This window comes from Equus przewalskii, chromosome 3 (genome assembly GCF_037783145.1).
Source record: "Equus przewalskii isolate Varuska chromosome 3, EquPr2, whole genome shotgun sequence".
NCBI classification, from domain to species: Eukaryota; Metazoa; Chordata; class Mammalia; order Perissodactyla; family Equidae; genus Equus; species Equus przewalskii.
The window spans coordinates 11,923,201-11,942,996 of NC_091833.1; positions in this window are offsets into that span (position 1 = coordinate 11,923,201).

Here is a 19,796-nt window from a genome sequence, read left to right on the forward strand (position 1 = left end):
GTGGCAACCTACATACAAAACAGAGGAAGATTGGCACAGACACTAGCTCAGTGCAAATCTTCCTCAAGCAAAAAGAGGAAGATTGGCAAGAGATGTTAGCTCAGGGCAAATCTTCCTCAGCAAAAAAAAAAATGAAATAAAATAAAATAAATAAAATTAAACAATTTACTAAAAAAGACGTTTATTACATATATATGTACATATGTAATTTACATATCATGTAAATTATATATAGTGCTATATGTAATATATATGTATATTGTCAAATTAACAGATTTAAAATTTGGATATCCTATTTCCTGAATGAGGAAAAGAGACCAAAATTATTTGAAGTGGTTATTAAAACCATTGTTATTCCATAAACATCAAATATTTTCTATATCATTTTGATTTAATCAGTCTTGCAAATGTGTATTAAGATCTAGATAGCTCTATGTGTAGGCTTTCTGTTTTTCCTTTCTTTATAATCAAAGCCTATAAATTGTGTTAAACATTTTTATAAACAAAATAATGTCATACATGCATGTGTTTTAAAAAATTAGTCCAATAGTTTAAAGGCTTATAATGAAAAGCAATAGCCTCTGACCTATGCCCCTCATCCCCACTGTTAATCCCCACTTTGACAAATTTTCTTTTAGCTATTTACTTTTATAGTCTTTAAATCCATATGTAAGATACTTTTACTGCTGTTAGTTTTATAAAAATTTTTAGGATTGTCCACTGGTTATACTATGTTAGATAGTGTTTAGTTCTCCAGTGTCAACCCTCCAATTGTCCTCATTCTACCAATACGCTATATTATTGACTTTAATTAATCTATTGAATATTGTTTAAACTTTCAATACCCTTTTCATGTCTTATTCTTTGTTCTTATAACTCTAGGGAACACAACTTTATTTACCTATTTATCTATAGATGGAGACTTTAGCATCCCTTCTCTTCATCTCAGTTCCTCTTCTATCTCTTAAATGTAGTCATCATAAGAAGTTCTTTTAGTTGTCAAGTTTTTTTTCCCCAAAGAACTTATTGATCTTATAACTAGAAGTTTGTGCCTCTTGACTACCTTCACCCATTTCTCCCATGTCCCCAACTCCCACCTGTGGCATCCACAGATTGTTCTCTGTTGCTATGAGTTCAGTCTTTTTAGACTCCACATGTAGGGGAGATGATACAGTATCTGACTTTCTCTGTCTGACTTATTTTACTTAGCTTAATGCTCTCAAGGTCTGTCCATGTTGTCACAAATAGAAGAATTTCCTTCTTTGTTTTGGCTGAATAATATTCCATTCTATGTATTGTTGTCAAGTTTAATAATTATGATTACAAAGCAGAATCTAAAAATAAGTCTGTGTCTTTTGTCTATGGTTTAATATTAACATGCAGTAATTAATACTGGAATCTTTAAAAGTAATAGAAAGTATGTAAAGTTGGTATACACATAAAATCTGATAATGAAAATTTCATTTCCTTAACTCTTTGTGGGAAAAGAAAAGCATAGAACAACAATTATCCCTGTCTCTTAGATGTAACACTAAATACTGTGTGTATAATGTTAGTGGAATTATCATTTTGTCTTCTAAGAATTTGATTCAAGGGCCTAGGAGTTTGCATTATTAACCAGAACCATAGATAATTCTGTTGTAGAAATTCTATAGACATTTTAATGAAAATAATAGTCTAGAACTTTGCTACTCAAAGTGTGGTCGTATAGAGTTTCTAGCTAAAATACAAAATTCTCAGTTAAATTTGAGTCTCAAATAATCAATGAATAATAGTTTAGCATAAGTTTGTCCCATGCAATTTTTAGGGCACACTTATACTAAAAAATTCTTGTAGTTTATTTGAAATTCTAATTTAACTGGGAATCCTATATTTTATCTGCTAAATCTTGCAACCCTAAGTCCTCTGACCAGCAGCATCAATGTCACTCAGGGAGTTATCAGAAATATAGAACGTTTAGCCCCATCTCAGACTTAACTGAATGAGAATTTGCTGTGTTTAACAATATCTAGACTACTTCTGGATTCAGCTCAACGTGTAAAAAACTTAGAAGTCATCACTCAGAAAAATACCTGAAAAAACTGAAAGTCAACAGCTACTCTTTGACCAATCAAAGAACTAAGATTGCAGGGGAAAGTGCCACCCCCAAATTTGGAGAGACAGGTGAATCTAGAAAATCACAATCAATATCTGATTACCTCAAGCAATAAATGGGCAGAAATGTGTAATGATAATTTTCACAACTTGCTGGAGGCTGAGTGAGGAGTAGCATGAGTGGAAGAAACTCCTGGTCTTAGGAGACCCCCACTCTTCTGTAGGTTTTGCCTCTAGGAAGCCCACCAAATTTCATGGTACAATGCCAAGGGTAATTCCCTGTGGCTCTGGCAAGAAGAAGTGAAGACTAACACCTGTGAAATATGCCCAGTGCATTCTCCGTAACAACAGCCTACTCTCTGGTGTCAAGAACTTACCAGAGTCTTAACCCACATTTGAGTAAAAGCATTTCTCCAGATCCATCCCCCTTAACCTTCCTGTGTCACTTAAGTTGGGGGAATGCTAGGATATACTTGTGAAGGTCACAGCCCAAAACCAGGGGACCACTAAAAACTGAGACATAATCATAAGATTATGGAATTCTTCACCTCATGTTTACCTTATCAACACACCAGCATGCTCTATTTAATAACAGAAGATCACAGCTAAAAGATCTACAGGATGCAGACTATAACTGAGGAGGAATTCTTAGAGTAGCCCAAAGACAGGAAGGGACACAACAGCAACAGAGGAAATTGAAGCCTCAGGCACATTCAGATACAGCAAGCATTAAACACACCAACTCCTAGTTATATAACATAAAATGCCCCACCAAAGGCTTATTTGCTTCATTTCTTATTATCTAATACATTATGTGCAGCTCTCATCAAAATATTATGTCATGCTAACAGGTGAGAAAAAAATACATTCTCAAGAGACAAAACAAGCCTCAGAACTAGACTCAGAGATGATACAGATTTTGTAATTATCAGAGAATATAAAATAACTATGATTACTATTTTGAGTGCTAATGGGAGAAAGTAAACAACATACAAGTATAGATAAATAATGTGAACAGAAAGATGAAAATTCTAAGAAGAAATCAAAAGGAAATGCTAGATATTAAGTGAGATAGCTACATGGTTTGTACATGTTTGAAGTTTGAGAAGCACCAGTCTAGAATATGGTTAGCAAATAAGTTTCACACAAGATCCAATGTACTGTTTCATTTAATTTCCCTCTCAAGGCAGCTATCCACTTGACTTTCCCTAAGAGTCCTTTTCAGAACAAGTTTTTATCCTGTGAGCTCAGAAGCTAGCACTCATTGGGTATTTTCCATCTTGAGTAAGGAAAAAGAATCATGAAATGTTTTGTCCAAATGATACCCAAGGAAAATTAAATCTAATCCTCTTATTTGAAGCATAGATACTGTGACTTAGAGATACTTCTTGTGCTTCCTATTGACATTTGCAAAACTGTGATTGGGATTTTCACATGTAAGAGAAGCTTGTGTTTCTATACAACATGATACCAGAAGATAAAGCTGGGTTATAGCACTACTGAAAAATCTTGTATTTACAAGGATCTTTAAGAACAAAAAATTTCTAATATTTTAACCCTAAACTAAGAGTCTAAAACGATATTCATATCTAGAAAATAGAAGCCAAATCAAATCTGGTAAATTCCCATCATCCTGACAGTTATATCCTCCTATTTCTTTTCATCGTCATCATTATTTGACAGTGTCTTCAAAGTTAAAAAGCAAGTTGAAACTCACTGTTAAAATTGGTCCTCAAAAACTCTACAGGTTGTAAGTTCAGGAGTCATCATTTCCAATTTTCGGTTAGGACAACTGAAATTTTGAGAGCTAAAATAACTTACTTCAGGTCCTTTGACTCCAACTGAAATTGTCTGCAAAGGCATTCAAATGAAGCTTCATGACTTAGGGAGTGAATAAATAAATCAATACCTACATATGTTGATTCAAAATGTGTTTAAATGTAAACTAGAATGTTTAAAACACATCCTAAGTAACTACATCAATTGAATAGCTTAAAAACACACCCAGTGAAATTAAAGTCTTTGCATATTTGAAAATAACACCTGGTTCTTCCTATAATCGATTATTTCCCTTGAACTACCATAAAAGTTTCTAATAAGTGGGGGAAAGAATAATATCCACTGAAAGTCAAACAAATAATATGCTAAAAAAAATACAAAAATTGTTTTTCAGCTATAACCATCTAAACTGTATTGTACAAAAAGTGTATTTTACATTGAGGAAATCTTCTTAGGAAATGCTACAATAAACCCAATTTTCTTGTAGGAGAATTTTCACTGTTTTAAATCTCATTTTCTTTTATTTTTCTAGATTTTTTTGTAATACAGCTCAGGAGATTGGTGACAAAAACAACATAATGAATTTTCAGGCTACATAATTTATGACTTCATACTCACAGCAACAGTTTTAACCTCCACTCGTATTTACATTTGCCCTCTATTTCCCAGATTCAAATGGTCTTTCTAAGGAGATTGGTTTCATGCAGAGACAGGATAGTAATCAGAAATTTCTATCTTACTTACAATAAATCAGAGTGATTTCTGTCCACATTTGTGGCCACCATTGAAACAAAATTGCACCTCTGACTAAAGGATGCACGCAGACTATTAACTACTTGAGTTTTGATTTCCAGTAAAGATATCTTTTCAATTTGTATAAGGCTTTCAAAATAGGGGTGTGGTTTCCTGGCATATTACGACAGTTTAGCTAACAGTCCTTGCTGCATCCTAAAAACATCTATAAGTACCATAACTTTAGGAAATGTTTATGAAGCAGAAAAGGAAAATAAGAAAAATGAACACAGAGGAGCATATATTTTATTGATACTTTTAAAAGTGAATTGCAAACCTTAACTTTTTAAATTAAGACTCTTTGGCATAAGTAAATCAAAATAAGAAGCTATACCCCCACCCCTTTAAATAGATTGGAGTCATGTGAGGGCATTGTGGCAGAAACGCTATCAACAATGGCAAATATGAAGAAATTACTTGAAAATTTGAGTCAGAAAAAATTGATATTCAAAAGATCCAGGCAGCTCAGACAGCCCATTATCCATTTAACCACTTAACTGACTCAGACACAAATGTCCAATCATTGCTAGCCCAGATACTTTAGCAAGAAAACTGCCTGCAAAAGCCAGGCATCTGGATGTAGCAATTGCTAGAAGGAGGATGAGATAATTTACACAGAACCCTAAAACAACAAGAATTTTTGTTTTTCCAAAGAGAACATTTGGCCAGCTACCAAAGCAGCACATACTACATATCCTGGGGTGTGGTAAGGAGCAAGCTATGCATTGTTATGCCATAGGTAAAAATTGAGACTTGTTCACAGAATTGCACACACTTGTGGTTTCTTCACATCTTTTTGTAAAGTGCTGAATATGCTGATGAGGCTGCCCCATCCCGTTTTTGTTATTAAAAATTGATCTGCTCTTTTTAATTTCCACCGAAGAGTTTGGTTCTTCTTTTTAATTTCCAATGGTCTGATTCTTTGAATATGTACTGTTGTAGACAGAGGTTTGAAAGGAAAAATCAGATCATGTGATGAAGAGAAAGAAGAAACTTTTGAAGGTATGTGACTATAAGTCCACATGATGATGGAATAGATTGTCAATTCTGGTATAAAATCATTCAAAACAGCCAGCTGGAGTTTCATTAATGGCAGTCAAAACAAAGGGCACATTTTCCAACAGGATATTCTCCTATTATATAGGCATAGCCATTCCAACAGGTAGAATTAAACGGTAGCCATATCACCACTTGAACTGTCGCTTTCCAGCATGGTATACATAGCCTTACTTCTTTACTTTCTTTAATATCTGGGACCATGTTGTTGACTCCAGGAAAATTCAGTAGGGACTTTACTAGATACAGGCTGGAGAGTGCTAGATGTTTACCAAAGATGGTTAAAATAAGCTTAGTCAGACAAGGAGTGTCAAAGCCATGGCCAAATTGGAAAGTCACAAAGATGGTGGTGAATGGTCATTCATTCATTTATTTCTTCTGCAGATATTCCTTGAGCATCCATGACCTGCCAGACCCAATGACAATGAGCAAGACAAACCCTCTTTTCTCTTACTCTCATTTTTAAGTTTAAGTATAAATCCTGGAAATGACACAAGTGACAACCAAAGGAGAACTCTGAAAGGTGAAAAGAAGAAGATGAATTGATTAGAAATCCCGGACTAGAGGAACAATATAATAGCATGTTATGACACTGCACACAAGGAAAGGTGACCTAAGCCTGGAATTTCCTGACCCCTAAACTAGCAATAAAAGGTGGCTCAATTCCTCCCCAGGATGGAACAGTAGATGTGCAGAAACACCAAGCAATGATCACACTAGAAAGAGGAACGTTCTTAAATCAATAATCTAAGTTGCCACATCAAGAAATGAGAAATTAGAGCAAAATAAATTGAAAGCAAGCAGAAAGAAGGAAACCATAAAGATAAGCGTAGAAGAAAATGAAATTGAAAACAGTAAGGCAATGGAAAAAATCGAGGAAATGAAACACTGCTTCATTGAAAGAATCAACAATATTGACAAATCTTAAGCAAAATTGACAAAAGTAAAAATATAGAAGACATAAAACCATAGCAAGAATGAAGCAGGAGATATCACTACAGATCATGCAGCCATTAAATGGATAGTAAAGGAATACTACAAATAACTTTGCATTCAACTTAGTACAAACAGACTTAGTCCTTCAAAACCGCTAGGTACTAAAACTCAACCAAACTGAGACAGATAATCTGAATCACACTAAAGTAATTAAATAAAATAAATTCTACATTAAAAAGTTTCCAAAAAATATATTTCCAGGCCCAGATAGTTTCACTGGAGATTTCTACTATACATGTCAAGAAGAATCAGCAATAATTTTTACAATGTCTTCCAGAAAATAGAAGAGAAGAGAACATTTCCCAAGTCATTTTATGAGGTCGCTATTACCTTTATACTAAAACCAACCAGACAGTATAAAAAAAAAAAAAAAAAAGAAGGAAAAGAGAGAAAAGGACAAACCAATACAGACCAATATCTCTCATGAACATAGATACAAAATTTTCAGCAAACTAGTAGCAAAGAGTGTATAAAACAGGATATAAAAACAATTATAAACCATGACCAAGTGGGATTTATTCCAGATATGCACAGCTGGTTCAGCATTCTAAAATCAATAAATGTAATCCACCATATCAACAGCCTAAAGAAAAAAAAAATCATATCACCCTATCAATTAACACAAAAAAGCATTTGACAAAATCTTACACTCATTTATGATTTTAAAAAACCCAACTCTCTCCAGTTAGAAGTTAGGAAATGAGGAGAGTGCCCTCAACTTGATAAAGAGTTACAAAAAACTGACAGCTAACATCATTCTTAACAGTGAACGACTGAAAAATTTTCCTCTAAAATCAAGAGCAAGGCAAGGCAAAGATGTCCACTCTATTCTCTTTTTTAACACAGTACACTAGACTCTATAGGGTTAAATCAATTTCTATCAAAATCCCAGAAATCTTTTTGGTAGAGATAGACAAGATTGTTCCAATATTATTATGGAAATGCATAGGCCCTAGAACAGCTAAAGCTTGAGAGAAAAGAATAAAATGGGAAGAATCGCTCTCCAAAATATTATGGCCTGCTATATAGCTACAGTAATCTAGATAGTGTGCTATTGGCAGAGGAATAAGCACATAGATAAGTGGAACAGAATAGAGAACCTAGACATAGAACCACAAAAATATGTCCAATTGATTTTTGACAAAGTACAAAAGAAATTCAATGAAGGAAGGAGAACTTTCTAAAACTCTTTTGTTTAGGAAAAAAATATGAGTCCTCATGATCTAGGGCTGGTCAAAGAGTTCTTAGACTTGACATCAACAGCATAATCCGCAAAAGAAAACAGATGATAAGTTGGACCTTATCAAAATTAAAATCCTTAGCTCTGTACAAGCCCATGTGAAGACAAACTCTGGCACCTCCTTATTCTAGACTACTACTCAGCAGTAAAAGAAATGAACTATTGATGCATGAAACAACTTAGACGAATCAGGAACGCATTACTAGTTGATTTCCTTCATTTTGGAGGAGGCTTGGTTTTATGCATTATTACAGACTGTCTGTGCCAGTTTTACCCTTAGCTTTAGGTATACTACTTAGTCCAAGGAAATAGTCTTTATTTCTAAGCCATGACAATTGTAGAGTTTCAGTAGAAAGTTTTTTCACATTCTTTTAACTAGGTGCCATGTAGACTTCAAAGCATGTTTCCCCTGCTGTTGACAATAGCTGAGACCTCTGGTCGGATTTTCAATCTTCCAACTGTTGTTTTCTGGCAGGCTTCTTGGAACCTACATGTGCATGAACAGTTCAGGGTCAGCCAAAGTTTGCGGTAGGTTTATGCTTCTTTGGGACTCCAGTATCTCTAGAAAAATTCCCTCCTCAATTTCCAGACACTCTGGTATCCTAAACTCCATTTTCTGACACCTTGATTTGATAAGATTGTTGCTGTTATTTCTACTTCAGTCCTAGCTGCCCCACACAATGCAAACCAGAAGAACCTTTAGGGGAAAGACTCTTTAAACACAGATGTTATCCAGTGATGTACCTTCTCCCAAGAGTCAAATTCCCTCCAGTTTTTCTCTGCTGTTGTCTCCAATGTACGTAAAGTTTATCATCGCTATCTAGAGGAAGATCGCTCCCACATAAGCTTGATGATCTTGGAGGGACTGCCCCCCTCAAGGTTAGCTAATTCCTAGAGATAACAAACAGCTCACCTGGGAGCATAACTTTCAAGTGCAAAACAATGAACCTGGAGCCCACACTGCCAACAACCTCCTCTGTGGCACGTTAACTTGATCAGTCTCTGGGCTATTATTCCCCTGTCCTAATCACCGTGGGTCGGGTGCCAGACAACTAGAGATGGCACCTATAGCCCAGAGCTCACTAAAACTGTTCAAACTAGCCAATCCTAAACCTGATTACTCTGCCTCACCCAGTCTTTCCCATGAAAAGCCGGAAAGGCTCCTCCCTGCGTTTCCCCCTCGCTTCTTCTTCCTTCCACAAACCTTGGTGCTTCCCCATGTGGCCCTCTGTGGCAGGCCCTGCCTCCTCTTTCTGGAGATCTGTGAGTATAAGAACATATTCCTTCATGACAGTCATTTCCATGTCTGCATGTCTCACCATACTTGAGTAAAACGAATCCTGGATATACTTGAAACCCTCCTTTTGTAGCTCTGGAGATCTATAGCTTTAAAATTTTCCTAAAGTATTTATGTTACATAAGTTTGGGAAACTCTGTGGTGGGCATAGGCCACTAAGAGGGGAATGATGTGTAAGCTAAATCTTGAAGGGTGATGGAGACCTGGGCTGGCAGGAGTTTTCCAGAGAGAGACGGGAATAACAAGTGTAGAAAGACCAAGGTTGACAGGACACGAAGACGCGCAACATGGCTGGAGTAAATTTATCCAGATTGAGAACTAGAGAATACAGCACTGAAGTAGACATTGTGATGGCCTAGTAAGCATTACTGATAAAGTTGGGCTTTAATTGGTGGCCCAAAAGGGAATCATTGAAGGGGTTAAATTGAGAAATGGCATGATTACTGTGTATCCAGATCTTTGGAGTCCTTGTTCTCTTCTCTTCTTAATAAATCATGTTGTCTCACTCAAATTACCAACTAATATTGTCCCGCTTGCTATCCTAAACTTAAAGGAAAGTGGAGATATTGCACTGACTGTGGTCACAGAATAATCAGTTTGCAAGTTTTCAAATGACACAGCACAAAATATTATATTGGACTTTTCTTTAAAGGCTAGACATGAAGGAAATTAAAAATTAGCTAAGTAAAATTGACTGAAATCAACTCTAGCTTAGGAAATGCACCATCTAGAAATATGTGCTTTTAAACAGCAGGTAGGGGACAAACAATCTATAATCAGTCAAGTAGAATCTGGAAGCCAATAAATAAAAGCAAAGTCAGGGTGATCATGGTAAAGACATATGGCTGAAGGTCAATTTGGAAAGGACAAATGCCTATGACATTGACTTTAAAGCAGAAAAATGGATAATCTTTGGAATATAAAAAGTAACAATGGATATTTTGTATTTTTGGTGCAAAGCACATACACCATGGTTTGAAGTGTTTATTTTTTTTGTGAGGAGCTTCGTGTAGGGTGACTGTCACAGAGATATATGCAAAGATTAAGTTGCAATGGGTTGGGTCAATGTAAAGTAATGTAAACAAAATGAGCGACTTTTGAATTAAATTGGCTCATGCAGCAAAATTATTTGATATTGTGGAAATAAAATCTGAGATCTAAGTGGAAATAAAATCCAAGTGCTTCCAAAAGAGCAGGAAGTCCTGCAACTCAACAATCCAAATTCTATTTAATTACTCTTCCTCAATGTCCTTGGTGCTATTTATAATAGAGGAGCCAGTTACTTTAATTCTTGCCTTTGAGTCTGTTTAGATTCTTAGAATTTGCTATAGGTCATGTCAATCTATTAATGAAATCAAAGCTTTCTATAGGGCAGTGCCATTTTCTCTTTAGTTATCAGTATATGCTCAGTGCTTGGCATAGATTAGGTTTTCAAAATACATTTGATGTTTGTACAGATGAATAAAGAGCACATGAAGGAATTTTTACTGAGCATGTAAGGATAGAAATAGTGAACTATTACTTATTTAGCACTTACTGTGCTTGTGACTTCTTGATTCTTGATGATTGTTAATGCATTCTAATATTAAACTCACAAACATCTTAAATCCAGTGTTATTATCATTTTTAAGTGAAATATTGAGCTTCTGAGAGGATATGATACTTATCCAAACTGACAGGGAGCAACAGATTCAGGATTTGAGCTCATCCAGCCATTTTCCCCAAAATTATCAATGTCAGTCAGAGTCGGTGGTGAAAGAGACAACAATCTATGGTGTGGATAGAAAAGGGTGTAAATTAACTGTGTGACGTTGGGTGAATTATTTGATCTCTTTTAAATTCAATATCCCCAAGTGTCAAATGGAAATAGTCATGACAACTCTTTTGGGTATTACAAAATTAAATAATACATATAAAATTCTTAGCATCATGGTACTAATAATGACAACAATGATGAAAACAATACTAATAATCAAATTAATATGTGTGGTGACTTAGGAATTCATCATTTTTAGTCAATACTGATTTTCCATCATAAAAGGAGGGATTAATATTAGTATTTCTTCTTCAAATAGTCACAATCCTCTTTTGTCACCTATCAAAGAGATAAGATTCAAAGCGTTATTGGCTATGCAGGGAGAAATAGCTAACAGAGAAATAACTCACGGAAACCCAGTTGCAATTTTCAGTGCAGTTTGAGAAATTTCTGCTTTTTTCCTATAACAATTCAGAACTTTCATTGGGTCAGCCTCTGCTGATCTCTCTGTTGTTACATACATGTTCTTTTCTCCAGGCCAATGTGGACCATCTGAGGAGATTTAACTCCCTTATTTATCTTGAGTTCAGAATATTTTTGAGCCATCTTTATTTGAGAGACCCACCCTTAGATCATTGGTCTTGAAATAATTCTCAAAGCATTTTAACTGTTTATAAAATTTCCCAAACAGTTCCTTAAAGTAAATGTTACATCTTTGGTTCCCATTTTCTCAGACTTCCAGGATGGCAAGAAAGTAACAGCTCCTCAGAAGGGCCCAGAGCTTTAGAAACCTGACTATTGAGAAGCAGATGGACTGGCAGAAGTCGAGCCTGTGACTAAGATACTTCAGATGCACACAGGTAATTAAATACTAACCAACAAATTTTTGAAATCAATATTTAGCTAAAAAAAAGCTAATGTCCCATTGTAATTGCTCTCATCTGTTTTAAACTATGTGTTAATAAATGTAAGAATATGCAAAGTCTGTTGTGATTGTTAATTTGCTGAGTCAGGGTGATGTTGATAATTGATGACAATGACAAATGTGGAGAGAGAAGTCTCTACATGGAGTTTCCTTTTCCATCTAGAATGATTTATTAATTTTAAAATAGTTTATTCATCAGCTTTTACCGGAAAGATTCTGAGCTGGCCAATAAAAGATGAAACAGGGAGAAAAAGGAAAAGAAATCGTGTAATTTTCTCAAAGGGTTCACAATGGTGGACAAAGACGAGAGAAGAAAATAGTGCGTTTCCATTCAGTGGGATGAAATTTTTCTACTAAACTGAAGCTATGGACAGCTCTCAAATGAAAGAACTTGGTAACCTACATCTTGTTAGATGTGGGCAGGTTACTTAACTCTTCTGAGCCTCTGTCCTTTCAATGGCAAAATATTGCCATTGAAATATTCTGGTACCTGGTATACTTTGCAATTATTAGCTTTGATTATGTTTTAAATAACATGAACGCATTCTAATTCAGGTATAGTGATAGTGGGTATGATGGAGTAGGAAAAGCATGAACAGAAATCTAGGAAGAGCTAACAATGTCCAGTTGTGCCTCTGATAATTTAATTTTAATCAGCAACTTATGACATAGTTGTTCAAAAATGGTTTCCTTCAGATTTTTAAAAAATTATTCTAGCTACATTTTCTGAACAGTCTAGTCAATAACATGGATGTGTTTGATCCGAGTGCTCCTATTAACTTTCTGCATTGATGAAAAGAATTTGACTGTATTCTGTGTTGAAAAATAAGTTACACTCGAGCTGAAAGCTTTAACTGACATTGATTCTCAAGTTGGCTCTGTTTCTATGTTTGGGCATGCGTTAATTTAATCAGAGCTAGAATCTGCCTGCAGCAAGGACTCAGCAGCTTGGGAAATTGAGCGTTCTGCTATCCTCACTTTTGAATACATCATTTGGAATTTGTGGTATTAGAATGACTATTGCAGAGATATGAATTATGTATTGTGTGTAAGTTTATGTTTATAAAGATTCACACCTATTTCCATTCAAATGGCAGAAATACACTATAATGATTAAATGAGAGAATTTTATACTTTATATACCATATGAGAGTATTTCATATTATATGAGAGAATGTTTTAGGTTATTGTATTATGTGCAAGCTGGGTTCATTTAGGAAATGCTACTTACCTCCTCTGAGGCTCAATTTCTTCATCTCTAAGATAGAGATGACAATTACAGAATTATGAAGAATTGAAATTTATTTTACAGATAGGCCATGTCTCACATCTGCCACTGTGGTTCTTACTCGAGAAGTGATTAATTTAGTCTAATTCATTGACTTTTACATTTGGAGAGACTGAATCTCCGAGACAGAAAGTAGATTGACCAGGGGATGTGGTTCTCCAGTGGCAGAGCTGGGACTGAAACTCTAGTCTCCCAGTGCCTTCGTCAGTATCCTCTTTAGTGTGAGCATAATGATAGCGCAAATTGGGGACAGTGCGCTGCGCCTCAGGGTAGGGACAAACCAAGTACTGGAGCAGGGATGCACAGGAAAGAAAAAATTTAAAAATTTAAATATAATTAGGGGCCAGCCCTGTGGCCAAGTGGTTAAGTTGCTGCGCTCCGCTCCTGTGGCCCAGGGTTTTGCTGGTTTGGATCTTGGGTGTGGACCTAGCACCACTCATCAAGCCATGCTGAGGCGGCGTCCCACACAGCACAATCAGAGAGACCTACAGCTAGAAAAAACAACTATGTATGGAGTTGCTTTAGGGAGAATAAGTAGAAGCAGAAAATAGAAGATTGGCAACAGATGTTAGCTCAGGTCCCAATCCTTAAAATAAAATAAAATTCTATGTGTGAGTCCCACAGATAATTACTTGAGGAGGTCCATTGCCTCTGACTCCCTTTATTTACATCTATTTTATATTGATATTTGAATAATTCTTATCTTATTCCATAGAGAAGTGAAGGCATAACAAGGAATCACATTCTCCGCTTCTCAGTTATAACCCAGCTGCTTGCAAATTGAAGTTAGAAAGTTCTCAACAAAACAATTGAAAGACTGTCATTTATTTATTGTAATTGTAATAGTTATTTATTGTTATTGCTGTTATTTATTGTTTATAATTTATAAATAATTTATAATTTTTTATAAAAATGTATTCATTGTTATTGTTGCTATTTTGGCATAAAAAGTTGTAGTATACAGACTGATGGTCCCAAAAGATGACCACGCTCTGATCTCTACAACCTGTGAACAAATTAGGTTACGCAGCAAAGGGCAGTAAGGTTGTAGATGGAATTAAGGTTGCTCATCAGCTGGCCTTAAAATGAGAGCACTCTAGATTATTCAGGCGGGCCCAATATAATCACAAGCATCCTTAAAAATGGAAGAGGGAGGCGGAAACTTCATGAAGACAATCCCTCTTTCTGCCTTTACAGAAATCTAAACTAAATTAGGTTTTGACAGAATTTTTTGGGGGGAGTGGTTTGCAAAACAGAATCAAATGTTTACAGCAGTAAGGAAGAATGGGATGAGGAGAGGTCAGATACTGCCAGCTCTCTGGCAGCTGCTGGTAGAAGTGGAGATATACCCTTTGATTTATGGAAGGGCTTCCAGGAGAGTGGCAAGGCTTCCATGCAGATGGCTGGGAGGGGTGCTTAAGGAAACCAGTCCCTAAGCACCAAGGCTCAGCAGATTCCTGTCTTTTTTTTTTTCTTAGCATTTCTTTGTGGCATTTTTTTTTTTTTAAGGAAGATCGGCTCTGAGCTAACATCCGGTGCCAATCTTCCTCCTTTTTTTTCTTTTTCTCTTTTTCTTTTCTCCCTAAAGCCTCAGGACATAGTTGCATATCCTAGTTGTAAGTGCTTCTAGTTCTTTTATGTGGGACATCACCACAGCATGGCTTGATGAGCAGTATGTAGGTCCACATCCAGGATCTGAACCAGAGAACCCCAGTTCACTGAAGAGGAGTGTGCGAACTCAACCACTGGGCCAGGTGGCCGCCCCAGATTCCTGTCTTTTAAATGCGTCCCTTGATTATCTCAGCTTCTGACTTCAAGTCTACAACAGCAAATCTTTCAATGGTAATTACTTTTAGTAGAAATACGTGTGTTCCCCGTGCTTGGATATTGGGTAAGACCAAGACGTCTTTGCATATTTATTGAGGCTATGTGTCTATGTGTAGATATGTCTACATGCACAAAAATCACAGAGATTAAAATTTTGCTGATCTAGAGAGAAGGAGCCTCAGAGTTAGCTTTAGGCTACTTTCAATGAAACAGAGAAATGTGTTTATTTTTTTGCATACTTCACTTTGCACATACAAATGCACTATATAATAAAAAAATAGTTTGAATAAAGTTAAGGAAGGGAGCTGAATAGCTATATATAGCTATATATATAGCTACATACTCCAAAGCTGAACGCTTGGTATACAAAATAAATGCAGATAAAAATATTTTACTTTGTTTTGGCAAAGTAAATTGGAAAGAATAAAGACAGACATATTTCCTTCTATCCTATATTCCACCTAGATTTTTGTGAACATTATTTTCTTCTCAGTTAGTTTATTTATAATCCTCCTTCTCCTCAATTCTTGAAGGCGTACTTCCATGCAATTCCTAGTACTTATTCAGTCATGCTTTGTTCCATCGTTTTTCCAGAAATTACTCTGCCCCATCTTTTTAAATAAGTTAAGTAAAATAGGGGAACATTGGAGACTTGAGGAAGGGATATTGTTTTTATGTCTCCAGAAGGTCGTCAATTTTGGAAGAGTACTCTATCATAAGATCGTATATACTTGGATATCAATCTTAATTTCACCAGTTACTAGCTGGTTGATCTTATCTGATTCCTCCAGTACTCATTTTCTCCTTACACAATCTGGAATACTTTGTGAGGAAGCACCATCTGACATACATCATTTAATTTGTTGACTTAAGTACTTGTTTACTGGCTGTCTCTACTTACAAAAATGAAAACAACCATGGCAACAATATTTGTGTTTTTGTGTATATATGCAGTCTGCACACTTCCCTAACCCGGTTCTAGAACAATACCTACCAGCAGCAGGCGCCCAATATTCGTTGATTGAATGAATGAATGAACGTCTCTGATTCACCCTTTACCATCAGTAAAATCCAGATGCTAAAGTGAGTTTCACAAGTTAATTGTGAAAATTAGAATGCCTACTAAGTATAAAGTGATGAAAAGTGTGTTTGGTATTCAATAAGGATAGATAGTATTTTTGTTGTTTTAAAGTAAAAGAAATAGATAAGGACAGGGCTCTGGTATAGATAAGAGACCAGGTTTTATGGGGAAAGAGAATGGAGCACACAGAAAGGGATTTGATTTTGAAAGAAGTGCTTCTAATAGACTGTCAATATAGCTTATATACACAATATGCACTGTTGTGTCCAATAGAACTTTCTGTGAGGGTGCAAATGTTGCATGACTGTGCTGTGCAATATGGACATTGCTATCCATCCTTTCCTGTGCAGCACTTAAAAGGAGAGCAGTGCCACTAAGGAACTGAATTTTTCAATTTTTTATTTAGTTAAGTTACATGTAAACTCAAACAGTCACATGTGGCTAGTGGCTATACTATGGCAGTGGATCTTGAGCACTGGTTCCCCAAATTAAATGGACTTAATGAAGACACAGTGAAGAGCACTCATTAAAATGCAGATTTTCATGCTTTACCTCTGAAATTTATTTGCGCTTGACCTAAGGATGAGGCCCAGGACTCAGCATTGTAAGGAATCAATTTTACATTACTCATGTGGGTTATCCATGCACTACCCTTTGATCCTGCCTCTGTGCCAATTCCTGGAGGTCTCTTCCTGTCATTCTCTCTGCTTTTGCTTGTGAAGTGCTCCCCCCATTAAATTATGTGTCACATTCCATGTTACCAGTGATTTTGTCCCAATAGTTTAAAAATAAAATCATATCTAAGAAGCAGAGTTTGCTCTTTTCATTCTCTTTGATCTTATTATTAAATGTGTGCTGATTTATAATTCCATTACCATCATTCACCTCTAAATTTAATCTTTCTTATACTTTCAGAGAGTCAAATTTTTACTATAAGTAGGATGAAGAATACTAGTAGTTGCATCATTATATCTAGACTAAATTTAGTAATGCCTGTTGCTCAAACTTTTACAAATGTGTCCCAAAACACCTCTGAAGAAGATAAATTTTAGAAAATGTGGGGACCTGGGAAGGTCCCACACTTCCATTTTACAGATAATAAAATTGATAACCAAAAAAGTCAAGGCCAAAGAGCTAATCATTACTGTTTCCTTTTTTCCACATATTTAATCTTTGGAGGCCAAAGACAAAATGGTCATGATCAAATAATTAATGATAATTAAGAGTTATCAACCACTCCTTTTTCAGAAAAGGATTATGTCTGAAACTTCATGAGTATCGAGGTTGTTTCTGTCATCTTCCTGATGTAGTTGCAATACCTAGGATGTATAGGTATGCCAGTTACTAGCCTGAAAACCTGAAAATGGATTACATAATAATGATGGCTAATTATTCCCCAATTAAGAAGTCTGGAGAGAGGCAGTTGTGGCCTTCGTGCAATGGCTCAATAATGCCATCAAAGTTCCAAGTGTTCCCGTCTTGGTCTCTATGCTCTGCATGTTGATTGTCCGTCCTCAATCTTGTAAACTCCTGGTGACAAGATGATTGTCACAGATCCACACACATCTCTTACAAAGACAGAAAGGAAGAGGTTGCAATATTTCTTGGAGCTATGTCTTTATTAGGGAAGGACATCTTTCACACAAGCCCTCAGCAGACTTTTGTATGTCTCATTGGCCAGGATTTTGATGCCTAACTGCTCTTAACTGCAGAAAGGCTTGTAAAGAAAGGATTCAAAATTTCAGTCCCCATGATGGGAATTAATTTCTGCCAGAAAGGACGGAAAATGGCTGTGCTAGGCAATCAATTTCTACCAAAAGAAAACATGTGCTTGCTATGGATAGATTAAAATTTTACAGGAACCTAGGGGATGATTATTAAGACATTTCTATCTTGGAAATTAGTATAGAAGACCCAGTGGTTATCATCTTGGAAATTCTTCCCTTCCTCAGAGTATGGAGGAAATAAAACAATCGTCAGACAAGAGGAATGACCAGTAGGACAGAGAAGGAGTCCTGAAGTTATATTAAACAAGGCTGTAACATTTTTGCCAGAAAAGATTTTGGAGAGGGAGTATAGCATGTATTCTTTGTAGCTCTCGGTCTTATACTGAGCTGCCACTGAATAAGATAAACAGTCTACTAGTGTGTGATGCAGTGAAACACAGTGTGAATGAAAGCAGGCAATGTTACTGCTTTCCAAGGCAGTGGTTTGACTAGACTGAGAGTACTATATCTGGTGTTTGTCACTATTTCTTAGATGGGGTATAATTTCTCTTGAAGGACTATTGCACCAAGTCACTTAATGGCACCAACCTTCTAAGATTTAAGATGTAAAGGAAGAATGTTAAAAATTGTGCGTTTGTTCACAGGAGGTAAAAGGGAGTTTAAATTCCTATTTAGCCTTTGCAATTTCCATCATTGGCAAAGACTATTCCTCTCGCTCATTTTTTCTCGTTATTCAGTGCCAGTTCATATTCTGCTGTTACTTCTCTCGCTCACCACTTTAACTGCAGCACTTTATGTGAGGGGCACAAGTAAAGCAAGGAATCAGAGCTGCTCTATGAATCATCTGTCAAAGGGAGATTTAAATGCATGTTTCTTACCTGCCTAGAGGAAAACGCAGTAAATGCATTTTGAGACAGGGAGAAAAAGTTATGTGTTCTTAATAACGGGCGTTATTTATTATGACTTAAACAGGAAATAGCATATTTGCAGGTTGAAAACTACAGTTGGAGAGAATGATCAGCTTTATCCACTGGCAAAATTACAACCAGGGCTATAAGCGTGCAGTAGAATTAGTGGAATAAAGTGGATCTAGGTTAATTCCTTGGTATCTGTGACAACTCGAGGAAGGTACATACTCCTCTGAGTTCAATTTTCTCATTTGTAAAATAGGGATAATAATTGTACCCATCAATTTAGTTTGTACTAATACTAAACGAGATAAGTATTATAAATTTTTGAGTTAGAGTCTGATACACAGAAAATATTTAATACATATTAGCCATAATGCTGACAATGATAATGCCAACAAAATCCAAATAAGTAGTCAGTTGGTATTCAAACTGCACTTTTCAGATAAGAAAAAAGAGAAGTTCATGAAGATATGATGTACAAATATAACCAATAAAAGAGTGAAATATATTAAAAATGAATTCTGAGATGGATAAGTATTGAAATCTTAGCTTTGGGAGGCAGAAAAAACAGCAGAATTGGTCTTTTAGAGCAGGGCTAAATGCCTCTCTGCATTTTAGCTGAATCCATTGCCCCATGTAAGTGATGCTATACTAGTCATATCTTAACTGTTTGGCATTAGTGGTTAAGAGGATGGCTATTGCCTCGTGGATCCATATGGTTCACACCAGGCTCAACATTTAGTAGCCCTTTGATTTTGGAAAGATTGTTTAAATTCTCTGTAATTAAGATTGTCCATTGTGAATTAAGGGCAATTTTAATAGCTATTCTGTAGGATTGCTTTTGAGGATTTCATGAACTTATGGTACAAAGAACTTAGAATAGTGCATGCTATGCCATAAGTTCAATAAAATTTAGCTATTATTAGTGGTGGAAAGAAAGAAAATTCCATCAGTTATAGGAGGAGAAATGGCTTGAGTCCCCATACCACATATATAGTTTGAAACTAACATTCAACTCAAATCAGTT